Raw genomic sequence first — 23,446 nt, forward strand, 5'->3', positions numbered from 1 at the left:
GGTATCTCACCTCCTGAGAGTCATAGGGGTGGAGGTAAACTTGAATGCTGCCAAAGTTTTAGAAGTACAGAAAAGCTGTGCGGTAGACTGCTGCTTATCTCCCCAAATTCTTTCTCCTTTTTGTAGAGCCCCAGATGGCTTAGTAGGGCACATTAGTAGAGCGGGGCGACTACAGTTCTCAGCGTCCTTAGCAGCCAGGTGTGGATGTGGACCAAGTTTTGGCTAATGACACGAAAGCAGGAATCTTGTGCAGGCAAGGGCTCCATCAGTCACACAGTGCTATTTATTGAGCGCCCACTGCATGCCTTGCAGTCCCAGACTCTGCTGCCTGTGATGAGCTCACATCCTTGTTGGGAGACACAGAAAACACTAACAAAGAAGTGAGAAAGTAACGGGGATGATAAGTGCTTGTCGGATAAATCACACAGAGTGATGGATAGAGTACCTGGGCTATTTCACACTGAGTGGACACGGAGGACTTCATGAAGGAGATGGCCTCCGTGCCTGTTCAGGAGGAGAAGCATTTCAGGCGGTGGGAACAGCTAAGACCAGGCTGCCTTTGTGGGGATCAGAGGTCCCTCTGAATGCCCCTCTTCTCCCGCGCCCTGGCCCGTGTGTTTGCTCGCATCTCTGCGCTCCCAACTGCGCAGTCCAGTCTGGTCTTATGGGTCCAGGCTGGTCCCTTTGGTTTTCTCTGCTGCCCTCGGCAGCTCTACTGTTCTGCTACCTGGAGCTGCGTCAGCCGTGCGCCATCTTTGCCACCGACCTTCACACTGGCCAGCCTTGTTCTTGTCTCGGGGTTCTGTTCGCTAAACACACAGCCTCGCGCAGTGTCCTGCCATAGTGAGACAAGTACATGTAAGCGACAAAGCACATTTATTTGGTCCATTTTAAATGATGCTGTCAGACCCTGATTTATCTCTTACTGCTGTTCACCAGTTATTACTTTATCTTCCTCGATTACTCATCTGTTTGCAAGACTGCTCTCCTACCTCCTAGTTTGTAATTATAGTAAGTCTCTGCTGCTGGACGTGCTACTCTGATTGAGGACAAACTCTCTCTCATTCCAAAGATGAACTAGAAGCAGTTTCTTTGTTTTCTAAGTTGGCCTTTAAACTTATATTTTACAGGTGGATAAAACACAAAAAGAAATCCTAAACCAGGGCAATGTCAGAGAAGCTGATACTCCCAAGGATGGCAGAGGGAGAATCGGCAGGCGTGGTTACTGGGGGGGAGGTTGGGCTCGTGGAGGAATGAGGCCAACTTTCTAGTTTGAGGAACTGTGTGGGTGATGATACCCACAGTGGAAATGGGGAATAAGTAAGGGAAATGGAACCACACCAGATGGTGGGGGGAGCAGTGGGGAATCCCAAAACTCAGGTCTCTTTCTGCTCGTGCTCCTGGCAAGCCCAAGCAAGAAAACCATTCACATCACCTGCCAAGAAGACTAAATAGTCTATAGATTTGACTTTCCTGCCTTAGGATATTCAGATAATATTGATAGTCACCTGAGACTTGTAAAAAGATCATGTCCTTTTGAAGAATGCCATTAAATTACCATATTTGGGCTTAAAACACCTCTCTCTCTCTCTCTCTCTCTCTCTAATTTTAACACCCCAGGGAGGAAAGAGGAGGATGCCTAGGCAGAAAGGAGATTTCTGAGTTACTGTTTCTGGCACTCCAGGGTTTAGAGCATTGGAGAGGAGCTCAGCAGTGGTGTAGACCCTCCGAGCCCCACAGGAAACAGGCCTTTCTTCTCTGGCCAGGGAAAAAGAGCCCTCCTCCCGGCAGGCCTCAGCCCAGACCTGGGTGCTGCTGCCTCAAGCTGTCCTGAAACCTGCTGTCAGCCGTTCACAGTTGGAGGCACTGGTAACGCATAAATGCACCCCAACCCTTATGTGCACTGCTGAGAGCTACACACATCCCTGCAGAGACTTTAGGGGACATCTGCTAAAGGAAGACAGCATCCCTTTACCAAGTGGAATTTGCCTGGAGACCCTCAGTCCCCATGAAGGGGGGTGTCCTGGGGGTCACAGGGACGGCTTCACCTGTTTAGAAATGGTGGCTGAGACAGAAACTAAACACATCCTTGCTCTTCTCAAGGGATTTCATACTCAGGTATGAAACTCTCGTGGACACATTTGAGGAAGAGGAAAAACTCATTCTACTCTGATTCCCTCACCAACACCTCTCTCCTCTACAAGAAAATTACTGTGTCCTGATGGGATTTTTGTTTTAATGGCAAGACGAAACTATAATCACCATTTTTCAGAGACCCCCCTGTGGACACTGACAAGGTGCCATGGAGGATAGGAGCATCCCAATAGGGTTCTTCATTTTGGATTTTTCTGCTTATTCTTGCCTTCCCATTTTTAATTAAAAATGACTTTTATTTGCCTATTACTTTATCATTAGATTTTTGTGCATTCAACTTAGAAAGAAATGTAAATACAATAGACTCAAAGAAGAGAATTAAAATTGCCATTACTTAAGAGATAATCATTATTTACAACTTAGCGTGTATCTTTACACTCATTTCTCACTGCATATATAAACATTTATTTCATTAACCAGAAAGGAGAAAATAGCAGTTTATTCTTACATTGAAACCTCGGGGTTTTTTTTTCACTTATATCATATATAGGTTGCCGTGTATTAAAAATTCTTCTGCACATTTTTCTGTGGGTCACCTGGTGTCCTGCTCCATGAATGTGTCCCGTCCGGTTCAATCAATCTCCCAGGGCTGAAAATTAGTATTTTTTCTAACTTTTCTATATCACGGTGACTCCACCATAAGCACTCTGCATATCTTTATTAACTAGACCTTGCAGACATTCTTATGTATTTCTTCAGGATAATTTCCTATAAATAGCCCATCTGAATCAAAAGACGTGCACATCTTGGGGTGCCTGATGCTAATCGTTCTTCAGAAAGGCTGCAAAGTCCCAGCAGCACAAGCGAGCACTTATCTCTCTGCGACTTCACAAATACCAGATGTTTTCCTTTGAAGGTTCTAAAGCGATGGTATCTCAGTGCCTCACCCGCATGCCCCTCCCGGCCGGTGGGGCTTCTCTTTTTTCCCTCCCTCTCTGGCTACATCACTGTGCCCAAGAGGCAGCACGGTGGAGTGGTCAGGGACCGCCTGGGCTCCACTTCTGTCTCACTCGTCAGCTGTTTGATCCTGAGCAAATAGCTGCACCTCAGTTTCTGCATCTGTAAAATGGGGGTAACATGTAGCTCATGAGTCTTGTAAGAATTCAGTGACTTTGTACCTGCAGATCACCCTGGTTCATGAGGATAACTTCAGTTAGCTGTTGTTTGCCCATTAGATACACAGATGTGTGAGTGCACTTTATTAAAATAGTATGTCCTTTGGCGCCTCGCTGGCTCAGTCAGTACAGCATGTGACTCTCGATCTCAGGGTCATGAGTTCAAGCCCCATGTAGGGCATGGAACCTATTTAAAATAAAAGTTTTTTTAAAAAAAGGAATAATATTCCTTTTCTGTATGCTTTGCAAATAGTTTTTCCTTGTCTTCGTCTTTTTAAGAATTTTTCATAACATCTTTACTTGAGAGATTTGACAGGAATAGGGAAGAAGATCTTTTTTTTTTTTTTTTAAGATTTTATTGATTTATTTGTCAGAGAGAGAGAGAGAGAACAAGCAGGGGGAGCGGCAGGCAGAGGAAGGAGCCCGATGTGTGGCTCAATCCCGGGACCCTGGGATCATGACCTAAGCTGGAGGCAGATGCTTAACCATCTGAGCCACCCAGGTGTCCCAGAGAAGAAGGTCTTTAAGGTGACACTATTTTTTACAAATATTATCACTGTTGGGTTAATATTTGTGTCTCCTAAAAGATTTGGTCAGGAAAATTACTTCAAGATTTACGTCTAGCATTTTTTTCCTGGTTGGGGATGGGAGGGTATCTCCTAACTCCAAGCAGACTCTGTCCGCACTTACTTCCTGTGACATTGCCTTTGTCTGAGCAGAGAATATGGGTAGGGACTAGTGTCTGTCTTCAACTACCGGAAAGGCAAGGGTGTAGAAAATGGTGTAGGAAAAGGAAGTCGACTGAGGGGTTGGGGCCACCCTCCCAACCCTGCACAGTCGAAAATCCACGCATAACTTTTGATTCCCCCGAAACTGAACTAATAGCCTACTGTTGACTGAAAGCCTTACCGATAGCATAAAGCATAAATATTTTGTATGTTATTTGTGTTATATACTGTATTCTTACAATGAAATAAGCTAGAGAAAACAATGTTGCTGAGAAAATCCTAAGGAAGAGAAAGTACAGTTAAAGTACTGTACTGCATTTATCCAAGAAAACACTCTGCAAATAGGTAAGTGAACCCATGCAGTTCAGTCCCTTGTTGGTCACAGTTAACTGTACTTGCTTCTGTTATTCCGAAGGGTAGAAGTTACCAGGGTGTAAACAGGCCCAATCTAAGAAGAAACTTTTTAGCCGCGGACATGAGCTGCCGGGGAGGCAGTGGCCCCTTGTGAGTAGATGCATTCAAGCGCAGACCGAACACGGAACAGAGATGACTGCCTCGGGTGGGGCCCTGGATTAGATGACCTCGATGCCTCCTCATAATTCAAGATTTATTTTCCCCTAAATTCAGTCTGTGCACCAATATTCCTGGCTCTTAAACTGCCTGATCAGAAGCTGTATCAGCCCTATCTGGTCTCCCCCTCTTCCTTTCACCAGACTACCAGGCTCCCCACCAACTCCTCAGGCGGTGGGGCTCCCAAGGGAAGGGGAGAGCATGGTTTTCCTTTACCACTTGCCACATTGACCCAAGTCTGGTCTCCCTGCATCACAGTTTTCCCCATTATTCCAAAGAGCTCCCTTCCTCCCATTGTTGAAATACAGTGATTTCAGTATTTGCCTGGGGAAAAAAAAATACCAGAAATAACAAGCTGGGTAATTTATTTGCAGAAATACTCAGAAAAGATTCATTGGTGTGGTTCCATTCTGTGTAGGTGTTGCTAGAAATCCCAGACCCTAGAGAGCGTTCTGGACGTATCTCGAATTAGGATAACCTGAGGGTAAGGTGGCGTTGCTCCGAAAACCTCACCTCACTGTTCCAGCGAGTTCCAGGTGGGGTCATGTTATATCGTAACCCACCCTGACTTTCAGCTGGAGCTCACTGTTTCCTATATTATATCCTATATCCTGGCTCAGTCGGTGGAGCATGCAGCCTTGATCTGGGGGTGGTCAGTTCGAGCCCCACGTTGGGTGTAGAGATTACTTTAAAAAAATTAAAAATGTTAAAAAATTTTTTTTTAATTACAAAAACTAAGCCTATAGAAATGGATACCATCTCAAGGAATGGATGGTCTTAAGTCCTGGGAAGAGCTTTTGACAGAGCTATCCCGACTGCTTCAGAAATGGGGTGATTAGTTTCAGCCCATAGTGAGGCCGCTGGTGAGGCAGTTGGATGCAGAACTGGACCGCAGCCTGTGGGGAGGAGACGGTGGGAAGTAGTTGGCCCTCATGTCCTTCCCACGCACAGCCACCAAGAGGTCCTGGCCAGGCAGCCCCTCCTCCTTTTCTCATTGTCAAGGTCCTTCTGTAAGTTTCTTTTTCCTTCGCCTTAATCTGATCATCTAACATTAAAATGTAGTTAGGAAGGGAGGAAGCAAACAACACTCCTCCCAGAGCTCTGAGCCCTCCAGGGAGTGCCGCGCAAATGTAAATTGTCATCCTCTTAACCGCAATCAGCACTGTGGCCCAGAACCCCCAGCCCCCCAGCCAGCCCTTCCTCTGGTAAACAAGAGGATACAAACCCAGAAACATGTCTTGACTAATCAGAAACACTCGCAGAAAACAATCTCTTGGAAGCGTTCACCCTCAGCCAGTGGCCTCCAGGTCCGGCCTTGGCTCCTCCTCTCCTGGCCTGTCTGTGTCACTCACACCCCCAGGTGGCCATCTTGCCAGTTGAGAATAATTAGCCTTTGATTAGTGCTGGTTGTGTTTTCATCGGCTCCATTTCCAAATTCCTGTAATTTCCTTTTCATCCAATTAGTATATTTTGGCCCATTCTCTTCCAGCAGACTGAGAACAGAGACATCACCCACAGAAATAACAGCCTTATTCTAATAAATCAGGTGACATAGCTCTTTACGGTGAGCTCCAGCTGCTTTTTTCTCCCAAGACCTTAAAAATGTAGTTCATCTAATACTCTACTTCTATACTGAAATGAATGCCATCTCAAGAAAGAGATGGACTTAAGTCAAGTTTCTGGGAAGGCTATTTTGATAGAGCTATCTGTAATAGTCTAATTCCAGTTCAGATGCTGAGTGATACATGCCTGGATAGCCTGCTTATGAGCCTCCCACCAAACAACACAGTTCCACCTTTGCTGGCGAGACAGAGGGACTGTCAGTACTTCATCAAAGTGTGAACTGTACAACACGTGTCCTATGAGCTCTTCCCCCCAAATAAGGACCCCGTGACAAGAAATTCTGCAGAGCATGGGTCATATTACATGTTAGTGAGCTTTGTTCCCAAACTTACTTGATGGTGGACCCTTTTCTGAAGGCAGCGCTTAGCCAGCTCAGAGTAGGCAGGCACTCAGTAAACACCTGTCAAATGAATAAATGAATTTTCCAAAGAACACACACTGAGAGATGTTGCTTTAAACCAAAGGATTATGTAGTATGGGAATATTAAGTTTAAAATTCAGGAGATCTGTCTTCGGATGGGTGGCCCTTACTATGTGTACCCAGAGTCAACGCTGCTTTGAGACACGCCCAGTTCCACTAGCCTGTCAACTCCTTAAGGGAAGAGATTGTGTCTTTTCGTCCTTGTATCTATTCCTACCATGGAGCATGAATGCCTGGTGCCTGGCACACACTCTTAATAAATAAATGCTTGAAGGGATTAATAATTAATGAATGATTAAGGGATGAATAAATTAACACATAAATATCACCATTAGTATGAGACTCTCCCAGCTAAGAAAGAACTTCTAAGGAATTCTTAGGAGTCATCTTGTCCAGCCCTTATTCTATAGTGGAAGGAACTGAGACCAATAGAAAATTGAATGGTTTGCCTGAGATCACACACTGAATTCGTCATAAATGGATGTTATGGCTACTCTTTTGCACATAATACCTAATGCTGTGGCACTAACCCAGCCAGCTTGAGTTAGTTGTTTTAAACTGTATGCTGGGGGCGCCTGGGTGGCTCAGTCAGTTGAGAGTCTGCCTTCAGTTCAGATCATGATCCCAGGGTCGTGGGATCGAGGCCTGCATCAGGCTCCCTGCTCAGTGGGGAAGCCTGCTTCTCCCTCTCCCTCTGCCTGCCGCTCCCCCTGCTTGTGCTCTCTCCCCCTTTCTCTCTCTCTGTCAAGTAAATTTTAAAAATCTATTAAAAATAAAATAAACCGTATGCTGATACGATACTCCTTGTTGTAAACCAACTTCTTCAATTAAGCAAACACTACATGCAGGCACATTGTTAAGCACCAACAATGACATTACAAATATATTTAATATTACTACTAGCTCCAAGAACAGGAAGGTTCAAATATCTGAGAGATTTTTAACTTTGGTACAATCACTTTAACAACCAGATTATCCAGGGAATTTTCACTTCAGTATTTCTTACATTTTATAGAAGCTTTTTTTTTTTTTTAAACTCCCCATTAAGTTCTTTGAAAACTCTGAAGAACTCACATCTATTCCCTTCTGTAATGGACTTATTCTCCAGGGGATGGTGGGAGGTTTGTTTTGCTAACAGAAGAATGAATGATCCTTGACAAGCTTCTGGCCTTTTCCTGGTAAAAGCCAAAACGGGATAATTGGTTTGGCCAGTGGAGTATTGAATCGGTCTACAGAAGGCCTGAGGGACTCACTCTAACCTGTCCCTTCCAATTTTCTTACCTTCACACTTGCCAAATCCAAATAAATAAGAGATCAGGTGATGGGATTTTAGGAGCAACAACTTGGCCCTTATGTCCAAAAATATTTCCTCACTATTTCCCTCAGTTACTGAACTCTACAATAGGATTTTAATAATTTGGATTAAAGTTTTGGCCATGCCTCCCAGCTCACAGACTATCATGGTGCATGAAAGTTTATAGCAGGGGTCAAGAGAGCAAGCTCTGAGCCAGCCAGTTAAGAGCTGCTGTTCCAGCCTTGCGGCTCATGAGATGCCAAACTGTAGACATACTGTGTCAGCCTCTATTTCCTAGCTTGTGAGAAGCAGGATACAACAGCTATCCCAAACAGATGCCGTGAAGACTACAGACACAATAGCGCATGTGAAATGATTACTGTGTGTCTGGCTGCACAAGTCGTAGCTACTGTAATCCTGGTCATTATCTCTTTCTGTCACCTTATTTTGCCAAATTGAGAAGAGAAAAAGCATTCAGAACTCCCAACTCCATCCAGGACACATTACCGACCAGAGGCTTGAACACTCTTTCAGCCTTGACATTGAACTCATTTGTCATGTTTGCCAACCTTGTGGACAAGCAGAAAACCAGACCTTTTGATAAGGACTAAAATGTAAAAAGGGTGTGCGGGGTGCCTGGATTAGTGAGAGGGCCACAGAAAGCAGAGGTGAGAAGGTCTCAAGATTTCGAAGACGAAAGACAGACACCAACAACTCTGTAATTCTGCTGTGGGTCTGCTCAGGGTGCTTCTATATATGACTGTTTTCTAATCGTTTGAGCCCATCAAGAGTCAGTGAAAACTATCCATTACCCATTATTAGGGCAAAAAAATCAATAGATCTATGGCATTGTGTTTATGCCTGTAGAGACTGCTTATCTTTCAGATTCCTTCAATTACTATTGATTAAACGGGACTAGAGCACATTTACTACGGCTGCTGAGTGCCAGGCACTGTGCTGTCTTCTGTGAATACCAAATGAACAAGCCGCGACCTGCCCTCTCAGAGGATGAGACAGACTCGTGGACAAGTCACTGCAATGTGACAGGTGGACACTGTAAGGGGGACAGGAGCAAAGAAGTGCTGCAAGAGGGAAAAAGAGAAGTTCTAGCTTTCCCTGAGCACTTGCAGGAGACAGATGACCAGTGAGGGCATCTAGGTGCATCAGAAGCTTGTCCCAGTGAAGGCAGAGGAAAGCCATTATCTGGAGAGAGGGAAGAAGAGCCATCAGCGTAGGCTGGGTAGACACAATGAAGACCCCGACTCTGGCACCAGATTGCTTAGCTATGACACTAACCAGTGCTGTGACCTGAGGCAGATTACTCTGTGTCATCATGCCTCAGTTTCTTCATCTGCAAAATGGGAATGATAAAGGGTCTACTTTACCATGTCAGCCTCTATTTCCTAACTGGTGACAAACAGAGATATAGATAACTTATGAGAAACAGATAACTTTATGAGATATAAAGTGCTCAGAGGAGTGCCTCATTAAGGAAGATGCTTACAAGTATAAACCATTATCATTTCCAGGTAAGCACACAGCTCAACATGAATCCAGCACAGTTTAGTTTGAACAAGTAACAAGTTAAATAAGTAAACAAAACAAAACAAAAAACCAACTTCATTTACTTATCTAAGTAGTTTGTAAGTCTTGCTTAACCGGTCAGCATCCAATAACATTTATTTATTTTCTTTTTGGTTTTTTTTTTAAGTTTTTATTTTAATTCCAGTTAGCTAAAATAGAGTGTAATGTGAGTTTCAGGTGTACAATATAGTGATTCAGTACTTCCGAACATCACCCTGTGCTCATCAGGACAAGTGCCCTCCTTCATCCCCACCACCTACTTCACCCATCCCTCCACCCACCACCCCTGGGTAACCATCAGTGTGTTCTGTAGAATTAAGAGTCTGTTTCTTGGTTTCTCTCTCTCTCTCTCTCTCTCTCTTATTTTTTCCCCTTTGCTTGTTTGGCTTTTTTTTTTTTTTTCTTAAATCCCACATATGAGTGAGATCATATGGTATCTGTCTTTCTCCAACTGACTTCTTTCACTTAGCATAATACCCTGTAGTGCCATCCATGTCGTTTGAAATGCCAAGATTTCATTCTTTTTTATGACTAATATTCCATTGTGTGTATATGTCTGTGTGTGTGTACATGTCTGTGTGTGTGTACATACACACGTGCACGCACACGAACACACACATGCACACATGCACACATTCTTTATCCATTCATCAATTGATGGACCCTTGGATTGCTTCTATACTTGGCTGCTGTAGATAATGCTGCTATAAACATAGGGGTGTATGGATCCCTTTGAGTTAGTGTTCTTGTATTCTTTGGGTAAATAGTAGTGCAATTGCTAGATAAAGGTAGTTCTATTTTTAACTTTTTGAGGATCCTCCGTACTGTTTTCCATAGTGGCTGCATCCATTTGCATTCCCACCAACAGTGCACAGTATTCCTTGGTCTCCACATTCTGGCCAACACTTGTTGTTTCTTGAGTTTTTTATTTTAGCTATTCTGACAGGTGCAAGGTCATATCTCATTGCAGTTTTGATTTGCATTTCCCTGATGATAAGTGATGATGAGCATCTTTTCATGTGTCTGTGGGCCATCTGGATGTCTTTTTTAGAGAAATGTCTGTTCATGTCTTCTACCCATTTTTTAATTGGATTATTTATTTTGGGGGTGTTAAGTTGTATAAGCTCTTTATATACGTTGAATACTAAGACTTTATCAGATATGTCATTTGCAAATATCTTCTCCCATTCTGTAAATAGCCTTCTAGTTTTGTTGTTTCCTTTGTTAGTACCCAGTAACATTTAAATAATAGGTACATATACTCAAAAAACAACCTTGCATTTTGTGTTGTAGAGTTGCCCATAAACCCAGTCATTCTTCTATAAAAAGAAGTGGAGTAAACGACTTCGGGCAAATCTATTTGACTTCTCTAGGTTTGTTTCTTCATCTATAAAATGAGAAAGTTGTACTGTTTTATCTTGAATGCTTTTTCAACTATTAACTTTTTTTTAATATCTTTTTTTTAAAGATTTTATTTACTTATTTGACACAGAGACAGAAAGACAACACAAGCAGTGGGAGCAGCAGAGGGAGAGGGAGATGCAGACTCCCCACTGAGCAGGGAGCCTGATGCAGACTCAATCCCAGAATCCTGGGATCATGACCTGAGCTGAAGGCAGACGCTTAATCGAATGAGCCACCCAGGCATCCCTCAACTCTAACTTCTTATGCTTCTATTATTACTGGCTATATGCATGACTATAGAGCTAAGGCAAACCCCAAATTTATGGATTAGAGAAATTAAATGTATATTCTAAGAGAAAAAAGAGAAGAAAAAAAGAAAAAGAAAACAAATTTTGGAATGGTAAATTACTCCTTGATTTGTAAGGCTTTACACAGATTACTCTGTCATTAACTTTTCAGTAAGTGAACATGATACTACATTGACTTTGTTTTATTTATTTTTCTAGTAATCTCTATACCCAAAGTGGGGCTCAAACCCATGACCCTAAGATCAAGAGTCACATGCTCTTCCAACTGAGTCAACAGGTGTCCCTTATTACGTTGGCTTTTTTGTTTTGGGGGTGTTTTTTAGAGAGACAATGCATGCGTGCACTTGAGCAGGTGGGGAAGGATGCGGGAGGGGCAGAGAGAGAATCTCAAGCAGACTCCATGCCCAGCACAGAGCCCCAGGCAGGGAGGGCTCAATTTCACGACCCCTAGATCATGACCTGCACCGAAGTCAAGAGTTGGACACTCAAACAACTGAGCCACCCAGGTGCACTGACATTGGCTTTTGATAAATTTGATGTGGTGCTGGTAAATGGATTTGTTGGGGTCCACAGTCAGCAAGTGCTGCTCTGGATCACAGACTTGGCAAAGAACCAAGGTGAGTAGCAGGAAGGCACAGTGTGCCTCGAGTAAGGAGATTATGGAAGTTAGTCAAACCCAGGTAGCATCCTGCAGGCTATGGCCAAAAGAGAGCCAGGACTGAAGTATGGTTGACTGGGTGATGGCTCAAAATCCATGAAGTCCTAGGAACAAGGTAGCAGAAAGAGAAGGATGAATTGCCACATCTAAGCAAAACAAGTAAACAAGAAAACAGGCATTGTCAACCATCAAAAAAGCAGGCTGAAGTGGGAAACAAAAGAGAAACAATAACTCCAAAGAAATTCTGATTCTGAAGCATATCCCAGGCCGATCTAGATGATTCCTTTTTTCTAGAGAGAGAGAGAGCACTTGCACATGAGCCAGGGGTGGGGGGTGGGGATCTTAATTAGGCTCCATGCTCAGCATGGAGACAGATAAGGGGCTTGTTCTCAGGACCCTCAGATCATGACCTGAGCCAAAATCAAGAGACAGGTGCTTAACCAACTGAGCCACCCAGGTGCCCCTAGATGATTCTTATAGTCTTTCTGCCATGTCAGAACAAATGTAAAGTCTCAGCCAGCCTCAGGACTATGATTAAAGGCAGTAACACAGTGGCATCTAGGCATAGAAGGTATGTGGACTGAAAAATCAGGGCAGACCTACAATATTTTATAGACCAAGGGTGAGGCATCTGGTGAGATCATTTGGAATGGGCAGCCCCACATTAGAAAGGATCTAGAGGTTAAAGCAGGTAGAGTAGAACAAGAGGCTCAGAAAAAAAGAGTCAAGAGCCAGAAATGGGTTAGAAGCTGTATGCATAGAAGTTGAAAGTGGGGGCGTCTGGGTGGCACAGCGGTTAGGCGTCTGCCTTTGGCTCAGGGCGTGATCCAGGCGTTACAGGATCGAGCCCCACATCAGGCTCTTCTGCTATGAGCCTGCTTCTTCCTCTCCCACTCCCCCTGCTTGTGTTCCCTCTCTCGCTGGCTGTCTCTATCTCTGTCAAATAAATAAATAAAATCTTAAAAAAAAAAAAAAGAAGTTGAAAGTGAACTGCCTAAACTTGGGAGCATTAATTTATTTATTCACACAATAAATATTTACTGAGCCTCTTCGGTGTACAAGGCATAACTAATCCAATGGCAGAAGAGACCTAGGGGCACCTGGCTGGCTTAGTCTTGGGGTTGTGAGTTTCAGGCCCATGTTGGGGGTAGAGTTACATACATACATAGATATATAAATACTTTTAAAAGAGAAAGAGGGAAATCTGTATTTCTCCTGTCATCACAGGATTTTAAAGATTGGAGGATTCCCTTTTCTTTTTTTCTTTTTAAATAGGCTCCATGCCCAATGTGGGACTTGAATGCATGACCCTGAGATCAAGAGCCACATGCTCTACCAACTGAGCCAGCCAAGTGCCCCAGGGGATTCCCTTTAACATTGAAGGATTCAGACTAAGAAATTAGGAAGTTATAATGCAATATGGTAAGTGTTTGGATTCAATTTCACAGATAACACTTTGGTAATACAGAAGATAATCACCTAACCCAAATCTGGGGAATTAAGCAGGTCTTTCTTGAAAAAATATCATTAAACCAAGTTCTAAAAGATGAACAGCAATTGGTCAGACAAAAAGCCAGTGGGAGCAGCTGGAGAAGGTGGACAGAGGTTTGGCAGAGTGTCCTAATGTTCCAGATATCTGCAAATTTCAAAGGTGAGGGGCACACATTCTAAGAATCATAAATATAAACCTAATAAAATAGATCCACATCCTATAGTTAAGTAAATAATTCAATAGAATTATCCTAGGGGATTCTACACACCCCTCTTCAGTAATTATTAGAATAAGAAAAAAATCAGTAAAACTATATATAATTTGAATAGCAAGATTAAGAAACTGACCTAAATTATATAAATAGACCACTCCACCTGAAGTTGCAGAATACATACTTTTTCAAGAGCACAGGGAACATTTACATACAGTTAATCATATCCTGCCTCATGAAGGAAGTCTCAACAATTGTCAAATGATCAAAGTAAACAATGCTTTCCCTTACCAAAATGCAATTATGCTAGAGATCATTAATAGAAATTTTTTTTTAAACTTAGCATCCTTTTTTTTTTTTTTAATATTTATTTGTTTGATGGAGAGAGAGACAGCCAGTGAGAGAGGGAACACAAGCAGGGGGAGTGGGAGAGGAAGAAGCAGGCTCTCAGAGGAGGAGCCTGATGTGGGGCTCAATCCCAGAACGCCGGGATCACGCCCTGAGCCAAAGGCAGACGCTTAACGACTGAGCCACCCAGGTGCCCCCATTAATAGAAATTTTAAATCTATATATTGATGGAAAGTAAGAAACATAATTCTAAATAACTCATGGAGTAACAAAAAGAAAACAGTAGAAACTATAAAATATTTCAAACTGAATGATAATAAGAAGATTATGTACAAACCTAGTGGGATGCATTTAAAGCATTATTTGGGGGAAAATCTGTAGCCTTAAATGCTGTGTTAACAAAGAAGGCTGAGGGGTGCCTAGCTGGCTCAGTCAGTGAGGCTTTTGCAACTCTTAATCTTGGTGTTGTGAGTTTGATTCCATGTTGGGTGTAGAGATTACTTCAAAATAGAAATCTTTTAAAAAGAACACAAAGAAGGGGCTCCTGGGTGGCTCAGTCAGCTAAGCATCCAATTCTTGGTTTTGGCTCACATCATGATATTGTGGCTATGGGATCAGGCCCCATGTCAGGGTCTGTGCTCAGTGCGGTGTCTGTTTCAGATTCTCTCTCCCTCTCTCTCTCCCTCTTACTCACTCTCTCTCTCAAAAAAATAAATAAAATCTTTAAAACACATACAAAAAGAAGGCTGAAAATTAGTTAACCATCTCTCAAAAGTTAGAACTGGAGTAGCAGAAAACACCAAATTAAAAGTAGAAAGAAGAAAATAAAACAGGTAAGAATATACATTAATGGAATAGCAAACTAACATAAAATAGAAAAATCATTAAAGCCAAAAAATGGTTCTTCTAAAACATTCGTTAAATTGATAAATCTTGGATAAAACTGCTCAAAGAAAAAAGAGAGAAGGAAATGCAAAGTAAATTTGGACTGAAAAAAGAGACATCACTATAGAACTTGCAGACATTCAAAAGATAATGAGAATATGCTATAAATAACTGTATGTAAAATTTTGAAAATTTTTTATTTAAAAAAACTGACCAAAAAAAAAGAAATAGAAAGCCTGGGTAGTCCTATAACTATAAAAGAAGTTGAATCTGTAGAGTTACATACATACATAGATATATAAATCTAAATCGCTTGAGATTCTTTCCCTCTGCCCCTCCCCCTCGCATGCTCTCTCTCACTCTCAAACAAACAAACAAACAAACAAACAAAAAAACAAAAAAACAAAAAAAACCCAGCTCAGTTTCCTTCACTTCCCACTTCCACAGTCATCTTTATTTCAGCCACCTATTCCAATGGTGCATCCCCCCCAAAGAAAACTCCAAGCCCAAATGGCTTTTCCTATGAACTCTATCAACATGTAAGAAAGAAATAAAACCAATCTCACAAAACTTCCCAGATACGTGAAAAAGAGAGGATGTTCCTCAACTCATTATACTAGGCTATCATAACTTTGTATCAAAACCTGCCAAGGATATTACATGAAAAAAGTTAAAAATTTCAGGCCAGGGAGCCTGTGTGGCTCAGCTGTTAAGCGTTTGCCTTTGGCTCAGGTCATGATCCCAGAGTCCTGGAATTGAGCCCAATGCGGGGCTTGATCTCACAACCCTGACATCTGACCTGAGCTGATATCAAGAGTCAGTTGCTTAACCAACTGAGCCACCCAGGCATGCTGGGCTGGTTTTATATGGATTGTCCAAATGGACCCTGAAGTCACTCAGAACATTAGGATGGAAGATTAAACCTGTGCAGTGGCCTTCAGTGAACACAGAAGCATGGCCAGGATTTGAGTAGATACCATAGAGGAGGAGGGGTAAAATGTAATACTATCAAATGGCAAATCCACAAAGAGCATGTGGAGTTTTATACTAGGGTAGAGGTGTAATGATTAGGAAATGCCAGTGGGTAACCAAGAATGAAAAGACCACTGATCTCAAGTCCTTGATACATGGGGTTTGCATGAAAAAACCACGTCCACCTACCACAGCTCTGGAGATAGCCTTTGACTATACAAGGAGGTAAAGTTTTTCCATCAGATAATGTACACAAAGGCCCCCACACAGTCTGGCACATAAGAGATGGTCAGTAAAGGTTAACTGAGAGGCACTGTGGAAGGGGAGGAGGGTTCACAATGCAAATGTATGGAGGGCGAGGGGGCCCTCACCAGTAAGAGAATGAGAATACAGTTGAGTGGAGGCATATGCATTCTGGGTGGTAAGGACGTCAGGGATGTGAAGCATCATGGAATTATCTTCCCAGGGGGTTCAAACTCTTCTGGGATCCTGTCTGGAAGTGACACCAGGGTTGGAGCCTGTCTGTGTCAGGAACTTTTAAGGATGTTTAGTTGGTTGATAATGCCTACTTATCTCTATACCCATTTTTCCTCTTATTTCCATTAAGAACATCCTGATTCAGGGTCCCATGCTTCTGAGTTTTTTTCTGCCTTGTGTCATTTCTTATATATTTCTTTAAAGTTAATACTCCATCACTTCCCTGCTCAAAAATCTTCAGTGCCTCCCAACTAAATAAAGTTAAATCTCCTCATTTAAAGGTCAAGACCTTCAACAATATATCCTGATAACATTTTTATCCTTGTCTCCTACAGCTTGCCAATTCCCACTTACTGTTTTTCTTTTTTGTTTATTTATTTATTTATTTATTTATTTATTTATTTATTTATTTATTTGACAGAGAGAGACAGCCAGCAAGAGAGGGAACACAGGCAGGGGGAGTGGGAGAGGGAGAAGCAGGCTCCCAGTGGAGGAGCCTGATGTGGGGCTCAATCCCAGGAGCCACCCAGGTGCCCCCACTTCCTGTTTTTCAAATCAGTGCCTTTATTTTGTTTCTTCCCTATTTTCATTCATGCCATTCCTCTCCCTGGGATGCCCTCTCTCTGATTTGCTGGTCAAAATCTCACTCCTCTTTTCAGGGTCACTTCATACACCAGCAAGCTTATGAAGTCCCTTTTCCCTCACACACTCAGGGGTGATACTGAAAATATTGACCACCCCCACATCCTAGGCACCATCCAATCACAACAAAACTCTGGCCATAGATAGAAGAGGGCCTCTAAGTCCCTGCCATGATGGACATTGACCCTTTGTTGCTGGATCGGGGGAAGCAGGGCAGGGAGCCAAGTGTGGGAGTGTGGGGGGCTCAGGGCAGAGGGACGGCAGTGTTTCAACCATGGGCACAGTAGCATATCCCAGCTGAGCATCGGCTCCCTGTAAACCCTCACACACTCACTCTCTTGGCAGCTTCTAGTGTCCTTGAGCTTCCTCAGCATCCAACCCAATTCTGCTTTGTGTACAAGCCGTGAGCACTTGTCCTCCCTTACACCCCGCCGGCAACAGGATTATAAATCCCTCCCTCACTGTATTCCTTTGCCACAGCTTGCACTGCGAGGTACTCAGCCGCCTCTGAAATAAAGGAAGGGAAACTGTTAACTTTCAAATGTCAACTAAGTAAGGTTCCTAAGGAAAAGGGAGAGAGGAACAATCTTGAATGAGTGCCTGCTTTGTAAACATTATATCATTTGAATCTCACAGTCAAACGCACAGGCTGCTCTTCCCGCCCCATTTTATCAATGAGTAAATCGAGGCTTAGACTTGGTCAGTCCAGGGTCGCCCAGCTGGAAGCGGCAAAAACGAAGCTGTCATTCTGTTTGTTGTCTCCCTCCCAGCTCTTTGTGGCCTTCCCAGAGCTTACCCGTCTGTTCTGAAGGGGAATCACTTTGTGTGTTGTATAGTTCAAATCAGAGATTATATGGAGTTCATATGATTAATCTAGTGGCTCTTTTCAAAATACACTCACCTCAGGGGTATATTTATCGTCTTGAAGATAAGTGGCTGAGAGCATTTCTGATGTTGGACCGTAACCTAAATGACACTTGATGACAGATTCAGTGCAAAGACGCCTTTTAGTTAGTGTTTTTAATTCTTTCTACTGCCATTTTCTTTTCCACCAACTGTTCCATTTGATAGGGCTCTTTTGAAAGAGATCTCTTTCTGAATTTTTGCAAAAGGAAGAATCTCAGCACAGCCAAAAAGTATAAAGGGAAACCATTTTAATTTTTTAATTCGTGCCGTTATTAGCTGCCCTTGTATCAGCTTCTTCTAATTATGCAGAAGTGCATACATCTGACAGAGTGCCTGGCCCTGACTCATGACTTACTAATGAGATCATATTTTTCATTACAATTCCAAAATCCCATCAATCTTTTCTTAATTATTTTTAAGTGAATTTGCTGCTTTAGAAAGGAAAGGGCGTATGTGGCACTAGCAGGAACTAGGAAAGTTTCATGTGATTTCAATTTCAGAAAGTTTGTTGGCAAGATGGCCTGTAACTGTTGCCAATGTTAATAAATCAAATTTCGATGTCTAGGAACGGGTTTAATGCCATGGGCCCCCCCCCACCATGTACCAGAACTCACTCTCAGATTCAGTGAATCAGACCTTCAAGCATTGCCACAGCAAAGCTCCTTCCAGATATCTCTGCCAACACATATTATAGTCATCCATATAGCCAGGGGTAATACTCGAAATGTTTGACAAGGGATACTAGCTGTAACACTGAAACAGGGTCCTGGCCGCCAGCTATGCTGGACTTAACCCTTTAGCAGCTGCATTTTAAGAAGCTCCAGAAGGTGCCTGGGGGGGGCTGGAGTAGACAGATTTGGGGGAGGGCTTGGGGAGAGGGAGAGCAGCATCTATTTAATGCCTGCTAGAGATGTATTTGAGTGTTTGAATGTGTACTATGGTACAGGCACCTAGCAGCACCGTCTCTGCCTATAACAGCCTGGGCATCTCAGCAGGGGCTGTCCCCTAACCCAGACCAGAGTCCCCTTGCAATCACATTTAGTATGTCCAATGCTCTGGACAGATTTCATGAACAATATCACACTTGAAAATTTGCCCCCAGTTACTCTCCACGCCTTTACATTTTGTCAGCTGTAATATGAGTTGTTCATTTCCTCGTAGTCCTCATGCAGTACACACGGCAGGTATTCACTTGTCTGGGGTTGGCATAAATGATGGGGAAAACCAAGGTGGCCAAGGACTCGGGCTGAACTTTGTTCTCTGTATTAACTTTTGTATTTTCCCCGTGAAGCCCGTGACCTTGAAAGTGAAGCTCCAGTTATCTGATTACAAATTAGAAGAGTTTATTTAGAAAGTTATTTAAATGTAAAGCAGATATTTAATGTCAATGCTGTGTTGTGTAGGTCTTAGAAGTTCTAGTAACCCCCTAAAACTGTGACTGAAGGAGGAAGTCAAATCTATGAGCAGGAACACCCCCCCCCCCGACTTCAGGGCGAGGCTAAATGGGGCTTGTTAGGGCAGCAGGGGCACAGCTAGCCACACTGAGATACTGTCCACAGACAGAAAGTCCCCTGAGTCCCAATCTCCTCAACATCCGTCCTTGGCCTTGAATTGGGGCAGTTTCCTTTTTTAAGTGTGTCAACGTACTTCACACCTAGTCTAGAGCTGAGCAAGGAGGTCTCCCTTACCTCCACTCCATACTCAGTACTCTCTAGGGATGTCCTAGGCTGGTGGGGGCCAGAACACCGACAGGAAAGCTGTGACCAGGAGGCACGCCCTGTCTCTGGAAGGTGGGTGGGTCCAGGGCCCTGTTGGTGGGCATGTGATGTGCCACCCCCCCAGTGAAGTCACAGGAGGGCCAGGGAGCCCCCCTCCTGCTCAGACGCTGGTGCCAGGCCCAGCCTCCAGGGTCTTTCCTCCCCCACCATCCATGTACTGTAATAACTAAGTCAACTGGAAAAGAAATAGTGAAGAAAGACTAAGGAAAACCATGCACGGGGCAGCTGGGCCAGGAAGGAGAGCACACAGTGAGGCATAAAGGAGCATTGTGCTGAGTTCCTTGGCCGCAGGGTACTTGGCACCCTGAGCCCGCAACGATCCGCTTTCTCTGGAGGGGGATCCTTGGGTCCCTGCTGAATAAAGAACAGCATGGAGGAGGGCAGAGAAAGTCCGTGAAAAAGAGGTGTGGTCGGGGTTGGAGTGAAGGCTGCAAACATTACCCCTCATCTGTTTGTTGCCCCCTCACCCCTCACAGTCACCGAGGTCCTATCCTCTTGACAGGCATCTACAGAAAGAGGGATTTGCCAGATGACTGGTCAACCAGAGCTAAAAGGGTGCCCATGCAGGAAGGCAGAGAGTAGGGAAGAAACTTGAGCTCCATTGCTGCAATGTCCATCACAGGGCCGTGATGCCGGGGCTTCACATTCCTTGTGTAAGACTGTGCACAAGACTGTGCTCTCACAGGAATGGGGGAGGAGGACAGAAGGAGGAGGGGTGCCGGGTTTAGGGTTTTATTTGCATATTGAATAACAGCCACTCCTTTCAACTTCCTGGTTTGGGTGCCTGCTCCCTATCTCCCTCCTGCTTATTTCTGTGGAAGGCAGAATAGAGCCAAGAACTGACCTCTGTAAGTGACAATATTTGTTCAGAGTGAAGTTTACTGAGGGACTCAAGAGAATCTCAGAGTCAAGGGTCCAGGTGGGCTTTGAACCTGAGCCCCCCTGGGTTGTAATGGCTCCTAGTCTCTTACCTCAGGGAGTAGTCCATGAGGCTGCCATTTGGCCTCCCTTCCAGGAGAAAACCCAATTCATCCTGAACCAATGGTTTGCCCCAAGAACAAGTCAGGGGTGGGGGAGATGAGATTAGCCAAAAAAAAAAAAAAAAAAAAAGTGTTAGGAGGAGGAAAGAGCTGGCATTGCTAAATGAAGAAAGGTTCCAGCAGCTTAATCCATCTTGAACAGAATCATTAATCAGGTGCAAAACTCCTAAAAGGAGCAAAACCAGGACCAGCTCCTTCCAAGGGCAGCCTGCCAGTTTCCCCCACTTGCATGTTCATTTCCAAATCCTTAGTGTCTTTGTATCAGGATTGATCCAAGCCAGCCTAGTCAGGAGCCACCTGTTCAAGTCCCCTCCCACCTCCCTGACCTCGGAAGCAAGAGGGGAGATGATGGGAAACCCAGACAGCTGCTGCGACCCCCTCTCCCTCCCCTACAAAACAAGCTACCCAGTTCTAGGAATTGGGCCAGATCCTGGCAAACTAGCTACTCTCTGTGAGAAATGCTTTTGTAAGCACATTAACTCTTTCATTCACTGACTGACTCTCTCATTTAATAAAAAGATAAAGCCAGGGCCAAGAGGGGCCTCACAGATTAAGTGTAGCCTTCCCCTCGTTGTTCCAGTCCTGAGAGCCCTGGTGACCTGCCCAAGGTCATGACACAGACTGCTAGGAGAGCTGTGGTAGCCAGCCTCCATGCGGGCCCCCAGTGACTCCCACCTCCCAGCATCCACAGCATTGGAGTCCCCCCACAGTGAACAGGGCTGGCCTGTGAAATACTGCAGAAGTGGCTGTGTATAACTTGCAGGGTAGATCATAAAAGATAGTGCAGCTCCCATCTTGCTCTCATGTCACAAGGACACTCAGACAGCCCTTTGGCAAGGTTCACATGGTAAATGCTGAGGGCTCCTGCCAGCAGCCAGCACCCCTTGAAAGACCCTGCAGCCCCAGTCAAGCCTTCAGATGAGTGCTGCCCTAGTTGGCATCTTGAGAAGCCTTGAGCCAGAACTACGCAGCTGAGGCTTTCCTGAATCCCTGGCCCACTGAAACTGTATGAGTTAATAAGACTTTATTGCAATGTCAGAGGGAAATGGAGCCAGGCATTTGTTAAAGGTAGCAAGACGGATTTTATTCAGACTACTGCAGTTGAGGAGAGAGATGTCAGCATAAACAGGGCTCAGTTCCAATCTCTGCAGAGAGACTGGGTGTTTCAAGGGAAGAAGGAGAGAAGGGAGGAGGAACCACTGAGGCCCTGAGCAGAGTCAGAGAAGTGGGAAATTACACAGAGCAGGTTGGGGGCTGTTTAATGAGAACTGTTAGGCAAGGCAGGTGTTGGGTCAGGGTGAATCTCAAACAGAACATTCTTTGGGCAGTTTGAGCTCCCCTAGACAGGAACTCAGGGAGGGCTGGGTCATGCCAGGGACACAAACAAGTTTTATCCACCCCTCACACTAGGAGACTTGAACAATCACTAGCTTGTTTCTGGAAGCTCAAGGGGGTGGATAATTTGGCTGTGCCAAGATTTTGTAGTTCTCCTGGGCCAAGATTGAGACCTCATTGAGAAGAGGGCTCAGAGGAGCCTAAAGTTTGGTCAAGGAGGGTCTTTGTCAGTAGTTTTAAGCTACTAAGTTTTGGTATAATTTGTTTCTGGATATAGTTTATAAACCCAGATTTTCAAAGTCTGTGTCTTATGCTTCTTCTACCATAATACTTGGCCCTCTTTCGGGAGACAAGCCAAGGATGGGCTGCTTTGGTCCTGATGCCAGCATCTCATATATTACAGTAATTACAGAGCTTCAGCTGAAACACGCAAGATAGCCGGAGATCATCGCCTATTCACATACTCACTCCCATGGTCACTCAGGGCCCAGTAGACAATCAAATGTATTTCTAAACTTAGCAGACGTGTCAGGGTCCTTCCTTGCAGTGAATATCGCCCCAGATGCAATCCCTCCAACTAGGTATGTAATCCAGTGAATGCGGGTATCAGACATCAAAGCTATCCCATAACCAACTTGCTGAGCACTTCCCATGGGTCAGGCCACACCAAGGGTACAGGAAGGATTGTGTCCGTCTCTGCCCTCCAGGAGCAGAGCTCTAGAACCCAGGGAAAACTTCTTCTTTAGATTAGGCCTTAGAGTTGGAGTCAAGGTTTGTCAAAATCAACACAAATTCTTTTAATCGTTTTTCAGACTGCTTTGTCCCAGCAGAGCTGAGGGACCCTCAGGAGGACACTGATCACCAGAAACATTAATTAATTATTTTTTAAAAAGATTTTATTTATTAATTTGACAGAGAGAGACAGCGAGCGAGAGAGGGAACATAAGCAGGGGGAGTGGGAGAGGAAGAAGCAGGCTCCCAGCAGAGGAGCCTGATGTAGGACTCGATCCCAGAACAACAGGATCACGCCCTGAGCCAAAGGCAGACGTTTAATGACTAAGCCACCCGGGCGCCCCAATTTATTTATTGAATGCATCTAGCTGTGGAGCAAAGGATAGGCGGGCACCATCTTGATCCTGCATTGTCAAGGTGATGAGATGTTTGCAACACAGCCACCTGAATGGATTTTATCTTCTTTCTCTTAAGATGTTGTGGACAGGTGTGCCTGCCATTTAGGACCAACTGGACAACTGATCAACACCATCAGGGCAATAGTCTATACTGGGGTGCCCATTTTTCTTCCTATGCGATCCTAGGGACAGTTTCAGGGACGCTGTTGCCCACATGTGGCCCTGGTGCCTAGGATAGGGGCTGACAAGCAGTAAGCCCTTAACAAGGAGTATAGGATGAGGAAGGAAGGACAAAAATGTACAGGTGGACAGCCAGTCATCCTTGAAGTAAATTCTAAATATATGGTAAAAAGTAGTCTGCTTCAAGGACA

Source organism: Ursus americanus, chromosome 3, assembly GCF_024610735.1.
Source record: "Ursus americanus isolate L20-20 chromosome 3, mUrsAme1.1.p, whole genome shotgun sequence".
Classification (NCBI taxonomy): Eukaryota; Metazoa; Chordata; class Mammalia; order Carnivora; family Ursidae; genus Ursus; species Ursus americanus.